The sequence below is a fragment of the Vulpes vulpes genome, chromosome X, assembly GCF_048418805.1.
Source record: "Vulpes vulpes isolate BD-2025 chromosome X, VulVul3, whole genome shotgun sequence".
Lineage (NCBI taxonomy): Eukaryota > Metazoa > Chordata > Mammalia > Carnivora > Canidae > Vulpes > Vulpes vulpes.
Window position 1 is genome coordinate 84,963,192 of NC_132796.1, and position 19,051 is coordinate 84,982,242.

At 43.0% G+C, this 19,051-nt stretch overlaps 1 pseudogene; it reads left to right on the plus strand.

The window, feature by feature from the left end:
* Positions 1–1,890: 1,890 nt before the first annotated feature.
* On the plus strand, positions 1,891–4,181 carry LOC112908447 (RNA-binding protein EWS-like; annotated as a pseudogene).
* The last annotated feature ends 14,870 nt before the right edge of the window (positions 4,182–19,051 follow it).

Genomic DNA, 19,051 nt, shown 5'->3' on the forward strand with positions numbered 1-19,051 from the left:
GCATGCTAAAAGGTATGATGTAGGAAAAATGCATACTTAATAATATCTTTGTTTCTGTGAGAATTAATCAGGTACTAACCCAAATTCAAAATGGAGAGCCTCCTAAATATATAATAATAGTGATAATGAGGAGGAGGAGGATGATAATTAGAGTGATTAAAATCAGTCAAGATTTTTCTGAACACTTGCTACGTGTCTGGCACGGAGCTAAGTTAGTCGTGTGAATTATGCAATCACAAATCACTCCTATGAGCCTGATACTATCCTCCATTTCACAGATGAGGACACTAGGGCTTTAGGAAGGTTGGAGTAGTTTACCCAAGGTTCGATACTATCAAGTGGCAGATCAAATCCTGGAACCCCTCTAATCCATCCTCAAAAGAAGACAACAACTATAGAAAACAGTTACCTATCAGTCTCTGGCTGCCTGGCTAGTGAGGGGCTACTATGTTTCGTAGTCTTTTCCCTAGACCCCTTGAGATCCTTCTCAGTTTATAAACCCTCATTTGAGCTGAAGCAGAAATAGTTCTCACTTCTATCCCTTCACACAAAGGATGTTTTGGTTTCAGCCAAGAGCAAGAGAAATGCTTCCATGAGCTTTGGTTATCCTACTAATGCATTTGGAGCAGGTGATAGATTTATTTATTTTTTTTTTTAATTTTTTTTTTAACTTTTATTTATTTATGATAGTCACAGAGAGAGAGAGAGAGGCAGAGACACAGGCGGAGGAAGAAGCAGGCTCCATGCACCGGGAGCCCGATGTGGGATTCGATCCCGGGTCTCCAGGATCGCGCCCTGGGCCAAAGGCAGGCGCCAAACCGCTGCGCCACCCAGGGATCCCAGGTGATAGATTTAAAGAGATAATAAGAACCTGTGGTCCTGGACAGCTGGCTTGAGAGGAATTAAAACCCTACTCTCCTCCAAAGAATAAGACTCTTTCGTACAAAACCTCTGCCCAGCTAGTCAGAATCCATCAATTCATCAAATAGAGCAAAGGTTTTATCTTAAAATGTGTCAAGGATAAGTTTTTCCATTAAGCTCATCTTCCTTTGAATATTGCATTTTAAAAAGCTAAGTTGCCGTGCTGCCGGGAAAAGGGAGTAAGAATGCCACAGAAGGGACATCTGGGTGGCTCAGGGGTTGAGCGCCTGCCTTCGGACCAGGGCGTGATCCCGGGGTTCCGGGATCGAGTCCCGCATTGGGCTCCCTGCATTGGGCCTGCTTCTTCTCCCTCTGCCTGTGTCTCCGCCTCTATCTCTCTGTGTCTCTCATGAATAAATAAATAAAATCTTAAAAAAGAAAGAGAGAATGCCACAGAAAAGACCAGAATCATGGGTGACAAAGAACCCAAGCCTTCATCTCCCATCTATACTCCTAAATGCTCTTCCATGCTTTACTTTATCTGATTGTCGCAAATAGCGCTATGAAGTAAGCAAGACATATTTTAATTTCCTCATTTGGTGAGAAAGAAAGAACATAATTTAAGAGGATCAAAGTGGTCAAATGACAAAAGAAGATGGGACTAGGAGCTGGGAATCTTTTTATCTTGTTCTGTCCACATGGAATAGTTCTACATTGATGGCCACCATGTCTATAATTTCTTAATCATTATGAAATTCCCTAACAATTTTATTATTCTCCTTTGGTCTCAGAGATCTTGTATTAACAATGTCCTTATTCTTTGATCTTCATAGGAAATTAATATATGTCAAAATATATGTATATTTTATGTCTATGCTGAGATTTCCTGAATCTAATATTTGAAAATCCAATATGTGGTCATTGTCCTCACTGAAGGTTAGCACAGCAATAATCTCCAGTGAGTTTGTAAACAGAGAGGGAAAGCGAGAGGGAGACAGACATTGAGAGAACGAGAAGGAAGGAGAGAAAATGGCATCCATGGATTATAGCCAAGCTGCAGCTCAGCAAGGCTACAGTGCATGCTCCACCCAACCCACTCAAGGATACACACAAATCACCCAAGCATATGGGCAGCAAAGTTACGGAACGTATGGACAGCCCACTGATGTCAGCTAGCCCCAGGCTCAGACCACTGCGACCTATGGGCAGAGCGCCTATGCAACTTTTTTTTTTTTTTTTAATTCATGGGAGACACAGAGGAAGAGGCAGAGACATAGGCAGTGGAAGAAGAAGGCTCCCTGTGGGGAGCCTGACGTGGGGCTTGATCCTGGGATCACACCTTGAGCCAAAGGCAGATGCTTAACCACTGAGCCACCCAGGTGCCCTGCCTATGCAACTTCTTATGGACAGCCTCCTGCTGGTTATACTACTCCAACTGCCCCCCAGGCATACCGTCAGCCTGTCCAGGGGTATGGCGCTGGTGCTTATGATACCACCACTGCTACGGTCACTACCACCCAGGCCTCCTATGCAGCTCAGTTTGCATAGGGCCCTCAGCCTGCTTACCCAGCCTATGGGCAGCAGCTGGCAGCCACCGCACCTGCAGGGCTACAGGATGGTAACAAACCCACTGAGACTAGTCAACCTCAATCTAGCACAGGGGGTCACAACCAGCTCAGCCCAGGATATAGACAGAGTAACTATAGTTATCCCCAGGTACCTGGGGGCTACCCCATGCAGCCAGTCTCTTATCCTAGGCACCACCATCTTATCCTCCTACCAGCTACTCCTCTCCACAGCCGACTAGTTATGATCAAAGCAGTTACTCTCAGCAGAACACCTACGGGCAGCCGAGCAGCCATGGTCAACAAAGCAGCTATGAGCAGCAGCCGCTCACTAGTTATCCCCCCAAACTGAATCCTACAGCCAGGCTCCAAGTCAATATAGCCAACAGAGCAGCAGCTACGGGCAAGAGTTCATTCTGACAGAACCACCCTAGTAGCCTGGCTGTTTATGGGCAGGAGTCTGGAGGATTTTCTTTTTTTATATATATATTTTATTTATTTATTCATGAGAGACACATACACACACACACACACACACACACACAGAGAGAGAGAGAGAGAGAGAGAGAGAGAGAGAGAGGCAGAGACACAGGCAGAGGGAGAAGCAGGCTCCATGCAGGGAGCCTGACATGGGACTCGATCCCGGGTCTCCAGAATCAGGCCCTGGGCTGAAGGTGGCACTAAACCGCTGAGCCACCCGGGCTGCCCTGGAGGATTTTCCAGACCAGGAGAGAACCGGAGCATGAGTGGCCCTGTTGACCGGGGCAGGGGAGGAGGAGGATTTGATGGTGGAGGCATGAGCAGAGGTGAGCAGAGAGAAGGATACAGTGGAATGGGTAGCGCTGGAGAGCCAGGTGGCTTCAATAAGCCCGGTGGACCCGTGGATGGAGGACCAGATCTTGATCTCAGCCCATCTGTAGGTCCAGATGAAGACTCTGACAACAGTGCAATTATGGGCAAGGCGTAAATGACAACGTGACTCCAGGTGATCTGGCACATTTCTTTAAGCAGTGTGGAGTTGTCAAGATGAGCAAGAGAACTTGGACAAGGAAACAGGAAAGCCCAGAGGTGATGCTACAGCGTCCTATGAAGACCCACCAACTGCCAAGCCTGCCATGGAGTGGTTTGATGGGAAAGATTTTCAAGGGAGCAAACTTAAGGTTTCTCTTGCTTGGAAGAAGCCTCCGATGAACAGCATGCAGGGTGGTGTGTTCCGCATGAGGGCAGAGGGATGCCACTGTCACTCCACGGAGGTCCAGGGGGCTCAGGAGGTCCTGGGGGCCCCATGGGTCACATGGGAGGCCATCGAGGAGACAGAGGTGGCTTTCTCCCAAGAAGGCCCTGGGGTTTCCCAGGGAACCCATCCAGCGGAGGAGATATCCAGCACTGAGCTGGGGACTGGCAGTGCCCCAATCCGGGGTGCGGAAACTAGAACTTCACCTGGAGAACAGAATGCAACCAGTGTAAGGCCCTGACGCCTGAAAGCTTCCTTCTACCACCCTTTCTGCCCCAGGGCGGTTACCATAGCAGTGGTGGCCATGGCGGCAAGTGGGGAGGAAGAGGTGGCCTCATGGACCACGGTGGTCCCAGTGGGATGTTCAGAGGTGGCTGTGGTGGAGGAAGACAGGGAAGCCCTGGTGGGTCCTGTGGACCTTTGATGAAACAGATGGGAGGAAGAAGAGGTGGACGTGAAGGACCAGGAGAAATGGAGAAAGGCGAGCACCATCAGGGACTCAGAGACCTGCCCTACTAGACGCAGAGACCCCGCAGAGCTGCATTGGCTACCAGATTTATTTTTTAAACCAGAAAATGCTTCAAATGCATAATTTCATATTTATAATGTTGGCCACAATGTTATGATTATTCCTTGTCTTAGTATTTTTCACCATTTGTGAAGAAACATTAAAACAAGTTAAATGGTAGTGTGCCAAGTTTTTCTCCTTTTTTTAAAAGATGGTTATTTAGGACTAAACAATGGGAACCCCTTGTGAGCATGCTCAGTATCATTATGAAGAACCAAGATGGTCTCTAACTATAACAATGTTCATGGTTAAATAAAATTCCAAATGTTTATTAAAAAAATGAATCTGTAGGGACGCCTGGGTGGCTCAGTGGTTGAGTGTCTGCCTTCAGCCCAGGGTATGATCCCAGGGTCCCAGGATCGGGTCCCGTATGGGGTTCCCTGCAGGGAGCCTGCTTCTCCCTCTGCCTACATCTGCCTCTCTCTGTATGTGTTTCTCATGAATAAATAAATAAATATTTAAAAAATGAATTTGTAAATGAGATTGTACATTTGGAAAGAAGAAGGGAAAAGAACTAATTGAACACTGACCACACACTGGTTATTTTACATTCATTATCTCATTTAATGTTCTCTTTTAAAAAATTTTTTTTATTTATTTATGATAGTCACACACACAGAGAGAGAGGCAGAGACACAGGCAGAAGAAGAAGCAGGCTCCATGCACTGGGAACCCGACGTGGGACTTGATCCCGGGTCTCCAGGATCGTGCCCTGGGCCAAAGGCAGGCGCTAAACCGCTGCGCCACCCAGGGATCCCCTCATTTAATGTTCTCAATACCAAAACAGGAAAATGTCACTCTTGTCCTACTTTACATTTAGGAAATTGACTCTTGGAGATGTTAAATAACAGGACCTAGAGACCAAAGGTATCAAATGATTAAGCTAATAAGGGGAGGAACTGAAATGATCACCGTACATCTCTGATCTGTGTGCCGGTTAGACAACACAGCGTGTGAGTATGAAAAAAGGGTAAAGAATCATTTGAACATTGGGTCTATATGCAACCGATGAAGCACCAAATGCTACTTCTGAAACTAATAATACAGTATGTGTTACCTAAATTGGTTTCAAATAAAAATTTTTTTAAAAGGATCCCTTTGCAGCAATAATTTGAGTTGGCATGTGTATGCACAAAATCACATATCAAACACTCAAGGCCCACGAGAAATATTACTCTCTTATTCTTAAGGTTGCTGACCAGTTGTGGGGAGGGGGGGCACATTTTTGATATGCTAGGAAGTCCCTAGTGAGGACAGAAGCCATTAAATTAATCAGTAACTTGTTAAGAACAGAAGTGTCAACTGGGACACAGTTTATCAGTTTGTTGGCTGTGGTGATATTAGCCAGTTCGTGAACTTGAGCCCTGATGTTTATGATCTTTTGCCTTGTACTTGATTTGGAAATTTTATAGATGAAAAAATTAAAATAATGATGCAATGAATTGCTGTGTAATGACACACGAGCTATGTTTTCAAAATATCCAAGAGATAACAGCATATACAGACGGTCAGGTATCAACTGGGATCCTAACTCTGCAGCTTCCTGGCTGTGTGATCCTGGTCAAGATAGGATTCTCTGAGCCTTTGTCTGTTTGTCATTAAAATGAGGCAATTAGGGGTGCCTGGCTGGCTCAATCAGAGGAACATGCGATCATTGATCTCAGGGTCATGAGTTTGATCCCCCCATTGGGTGTAGAGACTACCAAAAACAAAAAAATCATGAGCTTTAAAAGAAACATAAAATGAGGACATTGGGTAGAGAGATTATCCTCCTCAATAAAAAGCTTAAAAAAATAAATAAATAAAATGAGGCCATCATACCTACCCCACAGGGTTGCTGTGGGTCTCTACCGAGTTTAAATATGCAAAACACCAACTCCTGTATTTGACACATAGCAAGAACTCAATATTTTATCAGTGTCCTTTGTCTTTCCCTTGAGAATCATTATTTAAAATTAATCTCCATACAGCCAGGACCTTTTCAGATTTGAAAAAACAAACCTGTTTACATATATTTAGTAGTAGTAGTAGTTTCATATTATTTCATCGTTTCTGCTTTGTTAGGCAGCTGTAGTTCTGCCAGACGCTGTGCTGCTTTGTAGTCTACACAAAAATTGACTCACACAAAATGGATTCGTTTGTGGCTGACTTAATAAGATTTGCACAAAATTATTGCTGCATTTTAAATTTGTTTTTTATTTTTTTCTTTTCATTCTGTTTGGCAGAACTACCCAAATAGCACTTAGAGGACCAGAAATACATGGGAAAGTAAGTTCTCCAAGCAGACACTCAGAATTGCTTGGCAGACTTTACAACAACTGGCAAATGAACCTTCACACACTCTGATAATACTGCAGAGTTAAAGAAGCAACTGTATGTGCCTCCATGCAGCTGTCTAGTTTCCTAACGCATGTTCCTAAAATAAAAAAAATTTTCAAAAAATGAACCACACACATACTAATTGTCTTTTTCCTTCCAACAATCCAACTACTCAGCCTTCCTTCTTGAAGCCCATTTTCGTAAACACTATGTTGACCAAGAAGTGTCTGGAGATGTGAGGATGGAGAAAGCTTGTATTGTTTATTGAATATCAGAGGACGTTTCCTTCAAGCGACCTCAGGCATGTGTGAGTGCTATCATAAGAGCCACATTTTAAAGGGGTGAAGTCATCGCAGACGCTGCCTTAGAAGAGCGTACTGGTGCCAAAGACTATCCTCAACAGCATTTCCAGATTTGCTTTTTTAAAAATCCAGAGATTTTTTTTCTTAAACACATAAATCAAGCGTGAACACGGCAAAGGTTCAGCAGTTCACTTCCATGCATTGCTACCCTTCATCTTGGAACTCAATTTTTTAGCCAGGTTGCCGTTGAGGGCTAAAAGAAGGGAAAACAGAGCTGGGACGTGTGGGGGAGGAGACAGACAGGGCCAAGACTCCAATAAAGGGACAAGCTACACAAAGGTATAATAATCAGTGATCCTAAGCAAGAGAAAGCAGAGGAGAAAGAAAGTTACTTAAAATCAGAGGAATTAGAAGGCAAGAAAAGTTACTTAAAGTTGGTATACTGGAGAGCCAGGGTGGCTCAGTCAGTTGGGTGTCTGCCTTCGGCTCAGGTTATGGTCCCAGAGTCCTGGGATGGAGCCCTACATTGGGTCCCCCCCTCAGGGGGAATCTGCTTTTTCCCTCTGCCTCTGCCTGCCACTCCCCCTGCTTGTGCTCTCTCTCTTTGTCAAATAAATTTTAAAAATTGGTATACACCAAAGAAAAAAATATACATATAACTTCCATTTTACTGATGAATGTCCTATAGTCTAAAATTAGAATTCTATAATGTCAAACAAAGAGCCACAGTTAATTTCCTGGGAGGCTCCAACTTTCAACTTGTATTAGCTCTAACAAAAAAAAAATTCTTTGCAAATTCAGAAAGCAGCACACACACAAAAAATGAAAGAATGTAAAAGCTCCTCCTAGGTGAGCATTGTAGCCTTGCACAAAGGGGAAATGAAAATCTTTTCATGCAAATGCCTTTCCCTCCAAATTCTATTAATCCTGACCTTTTAGGTTTTGTAAGGCATCAAATGTAGATTAAATAAAAGTCAAATCAGTGGGCATTGGATTTTAGAGAAAGGAAAGGCCAGTCAGGAATGCTTGTTATTGGCAAGAATTGTTCTTGTGACTATGGTGCTTAGTAATTGTTCAGCCAAGAAAGTGGGCATAAACTTTGTCTCCTACCACAAGGCCATGTGCCCACTTTTGTTCTCTAGGGACAAAAAAATCTCTACATATTAAATAGAAGAGAAGTATTTACCTTGGACTTTAGTGGGAGTCTGGCCAATAGAGACCTGTCCCTTTCTGGAAATATGAGCGATTCCCAGTGTGGAAAATACATAAACATACCCATAGGCATCACCGCCCCCTCGCTCTTCTTTTGTCTCCAAACCTAAGAGACTGACCACATGCCCTCTTCCTTTCACAGGCCCCCTGTTTGACACCTTGGCATTTCAGGTTTATCCTGGCAAAGCCCATATTTAATATTCTAGACAAAAATCAGAGAAAATTAGAGCTGGAAGTTTATATATATATATATAATATGGTGTATATATATACTTCAGCCAGTCGGCTACTGGCCTGAACCACTTATGTCCTCCCGTCCCACAAAGGCTCATCCTTTAGATGATAGGCATCATTGTCACAATTAAAACTTTAATTGGCAAAATCAAAGTTCCTCCCTCTTTTCAGAAAAAGAAAAGTCTATTTTGTAAAGTTAGGTTGGATTCTACACAGTATTTGCGCCTTAGCTATAATCCAGCCAATTCCTTTTAGTGATCAGTCATGGAAATATATCATTCCAAGTCCTATTAGGCATTTAGAGGTGAATTGAAAATACTTATTTCCTAAGTGGTTTCACCTTTATTTCTTACGATTCTCTCTCCCGTACACATATACCTGAGATAGAGATTGGGACTATCGGAGGAAAAAAAAAGTTTCGGAGAGGCAGAAGGTGGCAACTGGGAGTTCTCTTGAGTTTTACTGCACATCAAGGATGTGAAACTGTTGGCTACAGTTACAATAAATTTCCCTTGATGCCAATCTTCCAGTGTCGGCATTTCCCCCGGGTTAAGAATGAGAGTTGGGATTGACCTGAACAGTGATGTAGAATGCATGATACTCAGGAAAGTTCAAAGTGGTTTCTGGGGATTAAAGAGTGGGAAAACACATGCACACAATTTAGGGTAAAACAAAATACAGTGATATTCTACCTATCCAAGTGTCCAGGATACAGCCAGGGACTGAAAGGCCTAGAATTTCTCTCAGGAGTAAAAAAGTGGGTTACCTGAAGCCCTTCGCAGTCATATGAGCACGTGGAAAGGAAAAGGCAGATTGGAAGGGACATAGCCAGGCACAACAGTGGAGGCTAAGAGTAGAAGAGGAAAAGGTGCAAATGCCAGGGTCCAAGCTTAACCACATTTCCCTTCACTATGGAAGTGAGTGATGGCTAGTTAGCCCTCAAGGGCCCCAGGGCAGCACCATGTGCTGCACAGTGTGACCAGTACCTTGGGAATGCTGCTTGATGTCCCCTCAGGTATCATCCTTACCTGTGGGCAGCTAGCCTCCTGCTGTTGGGTGCGTTCCCTTCCATTGGCCCCAAGTTTCAAGGGACCATATGAACAGAAATACCTTCCCTTTGCCAAGGCCCATGCTCACTTTCAGGCAGTTTTGCATGACTGTCTTGCCCCATCAAAAATAGTTTAGGTCCTTTTTTTTTTCTTTTTGAAGATGTTATGTATTTATTTGACAGAGAGGGAGGGAGAAAGCACAGGCAGGTAGGAAAAGCAGGCAGAGGGAGAGGGAGAAGCAGACCCCCCACTGAGCAGGGAGCTCATCATGGGGCTGGATCCCAGGACCCCGGATCATGACCTAAGTGGAAGGCAGATGCTTAACCAACTAAGCTACCCGGCGCCCCAGGTTAGGTCCCTTCTTACATGTTCTCATCACACCTTGAAGTTTTATCAAAATTGTAGTTAAGTATTTGTGTCATTATTTCATTAACCTATAGGTTCATTCATTCGCCACGTGTTTATTGCTCATCTAGTATGGGCCAGATGCCACGCTAGGCCCTGGGGTCTGACAGTGAGCTGAACAGACCTGGGCTTTGCTCTCATGAAGCATCAAAGGACACTGACTAATCGCACATTTCATTACTTAGGCACATTTACTTCACGACGTTTACTTTCATGACTTTAGGCATATTTACTTCTCCTTTATGAAACTATAAACACAACAAGGAAGGAAAATTTCTCATCTTGCTCAGTCTTAAGAGTGTTCTCAGTGAGAAGCAGTCTAGAAAGCTCAGTCAGTGAAGCATCTGCCTTCAGCTCAGGTCGTGATCTCAGGGTCACGAGCCAGTTTCCCTGCTCAGCTGGGAGCTTGCTTCTCCCTCTGCCCCTCCTCCCTTCTCTCTCTCTCTCTCTCTCTCTCTCTCTCAAATAAATTAATACAAGCTTTTTAAAAAGGAAGAAAGCTTTTGTTTCAGTTCAAAGCATCCCTTGGCCTTCTGAGGTAGGCAAGGAAGCTGCCTATTCCTGTCAGTTCCCAGAAGGCAACACACCAGGCTCCCCTCTGGCCAAGGGAGTCAGCTTCCCGAGTCCTAGAGGTTCAGTGGGTCAGGACCTTGAATTAAGCTAGATCAGTGGGGCTTCTGCCAAGGGGCACTGTGCTTGGAATTAGGAATTTACTGGCCCCTGACTTGGTGGCACTGGTAAATGGTCAAGATTGACCCAGGGGACTAAACAGAAACAGTTTTGCAGTATTTTAGGGTCTCAGGAAAGAAGGAGGATGGTCTCCACAGCTACACATGAAGAGTTCAGAAAAGAGTAAGTGTGGGTTTCTAAGAAAAGAAAAGGAAGTTTGTATAAATCCCCAGGCATGTTGAGGCTTGGATTCTGAGGTTCACCAGGAATGGCTTTCTTTTCTCAGCAATTCATTCATTATCTCACAGGGTCAAGGGGGAAACAGTTGACTGCAAGGCATCACCCTTTAGGAGTTTAACAAAATTATTACTGTCATTTTGGATCATCTGAAACCGATCTCTGGTTTCAATAACAGGTAAGCTTAAATTTGTCACAAGAGTATTACCAGCTGCTCCAGGATGCAGTGAAAGTTCTAAGACCATGAACTGTCCATTTACATCCTAGACAGAGGTAGTTCTCAGGCTATAGGTGGTATTTTTTTTTTAGAATTCAAGACTAGTTTATTTTTTATTATAAACATAATACATGTTCCTATAGAAGATCTGGAAATATATTTCAAAATGTGAGAAAGAAAACAAAAGTCCTACCTCCCAAAGATAATCACTCTTTGTTTTTGAGAGAGCGAGAGAGAATGGAGGGGCAGAGAGAGAGAGAGAGAGAGAGAATTTTTTTTAAAGATGTTTATTTATTTGTTCATGAGAGACACAGAGACAGAGGCAGAGACATAGGCAGAGGGAGAAGTAGGTTCCTTGCAGGGAGCCCAATGCGGGACTTGATCTTCAGACCCAGTATCATGCCCTGGGCAGAAGGCAGACGCTCAATCATTGAGCCACCCATTCATCTGGAGAGAGAGAGAATCTTAAGCAGGTTCCACATCCAGCATGGAGCCTGAGGCGGGGCTCTATCTCATGATCCTGAGATCATGACCTGAGTCAAAATTAAGAATCAGATGCTTAATCAACTGAGCCACTCAGGCTCCCTGACTATTAATGTCTCAGTACATATCCTTCCATTTTTCCTATGGATAGAGCTCAAAGCACAGCAGGGTCAGCAAACTGTCAAAACCAAGGTCCAAGTAACTTTCCTCTTGCCAAGGCTCTCATAAACAGTTCCTACAGTTTCCCTGACTTAACATCCCTTTGGACCCCTGAAAAAGACTTCAAATGAAAGAGCTGAGCTGGAGAGATCAATCTGGGAGTCCTGGGAGACGTCAGCCCAAATGGAAGCAGAGGCATTTGGAAACAATACTATCTGCCAGTTGTGACACAGCTTACCGTGTGTCGGGTGCTGTGCTAAAATAACATTAAATACATGCTAATCCTCAGAAAAACCTTTTGAATCGGTATCATCTCTATTCATGAACGAGGATACTAAAATTCAGAAAAAAAAAAAAAAGATGATGTATTAGTCTTCTAATGCCACCAGTAAAAATCCCTATGCACTTTGTGGTCGAAAGTGTCACACATGCATTGGCTCACAGTTCCATAGGTTGGAAGTTTGGGCACAGCATGGCTTTCTTACCTGGTTCTCTTCCTAAGAGTCTCACAGGCTGAAATCAAGGAGTTGGCTAGGCTGCATTCCTTTCTGGAGGCCATGGGCAAGAATCTGCTTCCAAGCTCATTGAAGATGTTGGTGGAATTCCATTCCTTCCAGTTGTAAAACTAAGGTCCCTTTTTCTTTGCTGGCTGTCAGCTGAGGGCTGGTCTCAATTTCTAGAGGCTGCCCTTCCTCCATCTTCAAAGGCAGCAATGGTGGGTGGGGCCTTTCTCACACTTCAGATCTCTTTGACCTCCCCTCCGCCTCTTCTCTGCTTTTTTCTTCCTTTCAACCACTCAGTGGAGGTGTGATCAACATATAAAAGGCTGTACCTATGGAATGTATACAACTCACGAGTTCGAGGGTAAGTACACCTGTGAAACCATCATCACCACTGAGGCTGTAAACATACCCCCTCACCTCTCCAAGTTTCCTCCAGATCTCCGTACTATAAGGTCTGCTGATTAGCAAATTTTGTTACATTTGAAAAGTCCCTACACAGCTGTACCAAGACTAGCATTTGCTTAAATAACGAGGAGATGGGAATCTTGGGGAAGCATCTTTAGAATTTTGCCAACCATAAGTGATTCTTGTCAAGGTCATATTGCTAATTGAGTAGTAGACCTGGGATTAGAATGTAGATTAGAATGCATCCAAAAGAGTTTGCTCTGTGTGAGTCCTACTTTTTTCAGAATTGATTAATTAAAAGGAAACTGGATGACATTTCAAGAAAGACTATATAAAGAGCAGAGGGCCGGGGCCAAGATGTTGGGAGTACCTGGCATAAGGCGGCGGAAAGTAAGTTCAAAAATACTTTTTTGTTTTCAGCTACACCTCACATATTGGAGCCTCTCCCCTAGGCGATCACCCCTAAGTGTTTTTGTTAAAACCAGGATAGTTCTGGAATAAAAAAATAGCTGAACTCAGAAACAGAGTAGAACGGTGGTTACAAGGGGCTGAGGGATGGGGGAAATGGGGAAATGTTGGTCAAAGGATACAAATTTCTAAGTTAGAAGATGAATAAGTTCTGGGGATCCAATGAACAGCACAGTGATTATAGTTAATAATACTAAAAGTTGCAAATATAGTAGATATTAAATATTCTCACCACAAAAAAAGAAATGGTAATCATGTAACATGATGGAGGTATTAGCTCATGTCATGGTGGTAATTATTTTGTGGTATATAAGGATATCAAATCCACACAGTGTACACCTTACACTTATGCAATGTAATACGAAATAGACCTGAGGGATGAAAGAAAAAAAAAATTCCCACTATTCTTGGGTACTTACACTTCCCAATAAAATTTACAGGTTGTTTACCAGTTTAAAAAAAAAAAACAAGATAGTTTTAAATCACAATATTGGACATGTCCTAAGCATCAACACTAGCTTTAAAAAGAAAATTATTCTATTTTTAAATAAGATTTTATTTATTTGACAGAGAGAGAGAGCACACACGCGTGAGAATGAGCAGGGCAGAGTGGCAGAGGGAGAAGAAGAAGCAGGCTAATAAATAAATAAATAAAGTGGGACGTGGAGCTTCTAAGCAGGGAGTGGGACATGGAGCTTGATCCCAGGACCCTGAGGATCGTGACCTGAGCTGAAGACAGACGCTTAACCAACTGAGCCACCCAGGTGCCCAAAAGAATATTATTCTAAATTATCTGTACATGCCTACAGCTCTAGTCAGGCACATTCCTGTCCTTGCAGTCTCCCAAGCAATAGCAAATGATCCTGTCAGCACTTGGGACAAGCAAGGTATTGCTGCTGCATGTCCATCTGCCTTCTACAGTGGTGAGGGGCCCTCTCTGCCTTCATCTGGCTTTGGGGCAAAGCTTGTCACATTTGATCAGATTAACATTTCATCAAGAGCCTAGGTAATTCTGGGAAATGCTTTGCGTTAGCCTCTTGACCTCTGATTTGGGATATAGGGGAATCTGTACGTGGGTGAGCCAAGGGCAAGGTCGTCATGAGCAAATACCACAGGAAAAAAGTGTCAAGAACTGGAGGTGCAAATTAGTATAGGTTCAGAGAAACTGGACGATTTTTCTCTTCTTTGGAATAAAAATCGGTTAAAACTTCTCTAATCAGTTCAATCCCTTCCTTTGCCTTCTCTGTAGCACCCTCTTCCCAAACCTTCACCCTGCCTCCCCAAACACATTCACATGTACACTTATATATACCCCCTCATGCCCACATATGTGCACCAAAGAATGCAGGGATAAGTTGGTTGAGAGTAAGAAAAGGAAGGAGTTCAGAATTCAAGTTGTTGAAGACCCTTTGAGAGATCTTGAGACAAATGCTAAAAGCAGTCTGGTAGGCAATGGAATCTTGACCAGTCCCTGTCATCCAGTAGAACAAACTGAGCTACATGAGGTTTCCTTTTTTTTTTTTTTTTTAAGATTTTATTTATTTATTCACGAGAGACACAGGCAGAGGCACAGGCAGAGGAAGAAGCAGACTCCCTGTTGGGAGCCTTATGTGGGACTTGATCTCAGGACCCTGGGATCATGCCCTGAGCCAAAGGCAGACGCTCAACCATTGAACCACCCAGGTGCCTCTGCGAGGTTTCTGTTTTAAAGTCAAAGACTATGCCTGCCCTTAACCTTGCTGAATTCAATATCACCATTTACTCAGACCTATAAATCCTTTATTTCCCTAAGAAATTCCATGAGTTAAAAAGCCAAATACTTGGCCCTTATTAGATCCAGACCTCCCTTCATCTATATTTTCAAGGACTTGTCTGCACTTTGGGGTTTTATTTGCTAAGACCTGATCTGACTTCAAATGGGAATGGACAGGATATAAATATTGGAAACATTTCATTTATTCATTCTCTGCCTCTGTTTAGAGGGTAGATGAGGATAACTACATAGCACAATTTGTTAAAGCTAATGATTCTCTGAGGCAAGTGAATCAAAATTATGGCTCCCTTCCTTAAGTCTAGGGAACTCCTAGTATAGGATAATCCAGCCAGTGTTTATCGGGTGCCTCAAAAGCAGATGCTCAATTACCATCTGAATCAAACTGTTATTAGCTAATTTTATCAGTTAAGAACCTAGATGATTAGAAAACATTATTGGGATGCCTGGGTGGCTCAGTCAGTGAAGTGTATGACTCCTAATTTTGGCTCAAGTCATGATCTCATGGTCGTGAGATCGAGCCATTGAGTGGGGACCCTGCTTGAGATTCTCTCCCCCTCTGCCTCTGCCCCTGCCTCCTTCGCCTCTCTCTCTCTCTCTCTCCTCTCTCTCACCTCTTTCCTCTCTCTCTCTCTCCTCTCTCTTGGAGGGAAGAAAGGAAAGAAAGAAAGAAGAAAGAAAGAAAGAAAGAAAGAAAGAAAGAAAGAAAGAAGAAAGAAAGAGAAGAAAGAAAGAAAGAAAGAAAGAAAGAAAGAAAGAAAGAAAGAAAGAAAGAAGAAAGAGAAACCTTCATCTCTCTGGCTGGCATAGGAAAAGTTGGTAAAGAATCAGGATTCAAGGGCGCCTGGGTGGCACAGTTGGTTAAGCATCTGCCTTTGGCTCAGGTCATGATCCCAGGGTCCTGGGACCCAGCCCCAGGTTGGACTCCCTGCTTAGTGGACACTCTGCTTCTCCCTCTCTGTCTGCCCATCCCCCTGCTTGTGCCCTCTCTCTCTCTCTGTCAAATAAATAAAATCTTTTTTTTTTTTTTTTTAAAGAATCAGGATTCATTCTTAGAAATGGATATGTCTGCTAATCAGGATTCTGGAGTAAAAAGAAAAAGTTGCCGCTCAGACCAGATTAATAGGTGAAGCTTGTTTGACTTCCCTTGACTATTTGCTGGTGGTCTTATGCTGCTCTCTCCCTTTAGTGCACAAGGAGCAACATTAATACACTCCTCTCTGCCAAGTTGGATGGGTGGAGTGATAGAGATAGAAATAAAAATAAACCTGGAGAATTGAAACTTGGTAGAATTGATCCATAATAAATGGCCCTGGTTGCCTTGGCAGGGGTTTTCTTAAGGAGAAGTCCTATAAATGTGTCATAGATAGAAAAGATGTCACTGGAATCTTGTTAGAAAGGCTTGAGTCTTCTTCAAGGTCAGCGAAGGAATGAGAGTGACTGGAATGCAAGAGCGGTAAAAGTTGTGATCTATTCAACTGAATTGGAATGTCCCCGGCATGACATGAGGTCATGGTGAAAAATATTAAAGGGGAATGGGAATTAAAAACTGGGAATGGGGGCGCCTGGGTGGCTCAGTCGGTTATGCATCTGCCTTTGGCTCAGTTCATGATCCCCGGGTCCCAGGATGGAACCCCACATTGGGCTCCCTGATCAGCAGGGAGTCTGCTTCTCCCTCTGCCCCTCCCCCTGCTATGCTCGCTCTGTCAAATAAATAAATAAATAAATAAATAAATAAATAAATAAAATCCTTTTTAAAAACTGGGAATGAACAAAGTGGGGGGAAATGGAAATTAAAATATGGGGCACACCTGATTGGTTCAGTCAGAACATGTGACTTCCGATTTCAGAGTCATGAGTTCAAGCCCATGGTTGGCATACTTAAAAAAAATATCCTAGGGGAAGGGAGGGGGGAAAATAAGACAAAATCAGAGAGGGAGATAAAGTGTAAGAGACTGAACTCGAGGAAACAAACTGAGGGTTCCTGGAGGGGAGGGGGGTGGGGAGATGGGGTAACTGAGTGATGGGCATTAAGGAGGACACGTGATGTAATGAGCACTGGATGTGATATGCAACTGATGAATCACTAAACTCTACCTCTGAAACTAATAATATACTATATGTTAATTGGTTTTAAATAAAAAAACAAGGGAAGTCTGAGGAACTTCTACAGCCAAGAGAAGCCTAAAGAGATATGATAACCAAATGTAATGCGGTATCCTGAATGGGATCCTGGAACAGATAAAGGACATTAGATAGATAAAAACTAAAGAAATCAGAATAATGTATGGACTTTAATAACAACATATCAATATTGATCCATTAGTTGTAACAAACCCATGATAATAATGTGAGATGTTAAATAAGTTTATTTAAAAAAGAAAAAAGATGGAAATTAAAATGTGGGAATAATTTGCTGGTTTTCAGAGAAGAGGGGGCTCTGGATTTGGCTATAAGTTACTGAGAGAAAATAACCCTGCAGTAGAGAAGAATATTCATCTAGCTATGTTTATTTGATGAAAATAAAACTATAGAATTCAAGAACAACCCTCATCATTTGTTCAGATTCTGTGCTCTCCAAGCAATCTTCCCATCTATAATAGGTTCTCAAAGTGACGTGCCCATCCAGAGGGAATGCCCTGGATAGACAAATGTGTCTTATTCCACTAGATCCAGCTATAAATTAATAAATGACTCCCTGGTTTATATGTCCACCTTTTTCAAGCATAGTTAGCATAAAGCAGTCTCCCAGGACGTGACTATTTTGGGTGCACTAAATAAACTGAGTTTCTCGATCTGCAAAGCTGAAGTCTGACCTTGAACCCATGAGGAATTTGCAGTCAGCCTGTCCATTAAGCTTTGACAAACGTGGCATATTAAGCATTCTCATAGTTAACATGTCGCTCTCACATGGCCTACAGGTCACACTTCTGCTGGAAATCAATATGCAAAAAACCCAGAGTGTTGCGGGATTGGGGGGCAGTGTGCAGGGGAGGCATGCGGGGAGAGTTGACGTAGTAGAAAGAGAAAGGGCTTTAATGTCCTAAGATCTGAATGTGGACAAGATACCCATTTGGTATACTCCATTTGTATATGGTAAATGGAGAGTGTTCCATAAGATACAAGTTTTGTTACTGCCATCCCAGGCTAAATTTATATTTTGCACATACCTGAAAGTTAACCCAAAGGCATAAATGTCTTGGGGAGACATTTTGGACCCCAGCCAGGAAGTAAAGTGGCAAAAGAAATTGGGGGACCCAGGCCCCATCAGGATTTTTGGAAATCACATTCCAGTGGCGCCCAAAACTAGGTCTTCTATTTGTCCACTAAGCCCACTCAAGGGGGATGAAGCAATTAGGGAAGTGCTGGTGGCATATGTTTTGAGTAACTCCGTGGTTCATGGAAACATGGGACTCCCAACGAAGTGTCACAAGATATCTTCAACTCTCATCCAGGGAAAGTTTTCTGGAAGCAATGAAGATAATAAGAGCTAACATTTGTTCAGCACTAACTTTCGTTAACAGAGTCCCAAGCACAAAGTCTTTCTAGGACTATTTTCATATGTGTTTGTTTATCTCACTAAGAACATCCTGTGGATGATGATACTGAACTACTAATGTGAACTGATTGGTTACTGTGAGCCAGTGCTTCTACATGCTTTATCTCATTCAGTGCTGTCGATAAACTGATGAATTAGGTACTAGTATCATCCCTATTTTACAGACTTAACCCTTGGCTTAGGGCACACAGCTATAACTGGCTGAATGTTGATTCAATCCAGGTTGGTGATTCCAGAAACCATTCTAGTACCATACTACTACCTCCAATTTGGCTTTACTGTTTATCCCACACAAGCTATTTAATGGGTTTTTAAAAAGATTTATTTATTTATTTATTTATTTATTTATTTATTTATTTGAGAGAGAGAGAGAGAGAAAAGGAGAGTGTGCAATCTTGGGGGAGGCAGAGGGAGAGGGATAGAGAGACTCTCAAGCAGACTCCCTGTTGAGCTCAGAGCCTGATGTGGGCTTGATCCCAGGACCCTGAGATCATGACCTCAGCTGAAATCAAGAGTCAGATGCTTCACTGAGCCACCCAGGCACCCTTGAGCTATTTAATGTTTTTAAGGTACAGCTATAAAACTGAAATAAGGGATCCCTGGGTGGCGCAGCAGTTTAGCACCTGCCTTTGGCCCAGGGCGCTATCCTGGAGACCCAGGATCGAATCCCACATTGGGCTCCTGGTGCATGGAGCCTGTTTCTCCCTCTGCCTCTCTCTCTCTCTCTCTCTCTCTGTGACTATCATAAATAGATAAAAATTTAAAAAATATATTAAAAAAACTGAAATAACAATTCCCACTCTCACCCATTCAGAACATTGTGGATTTGTC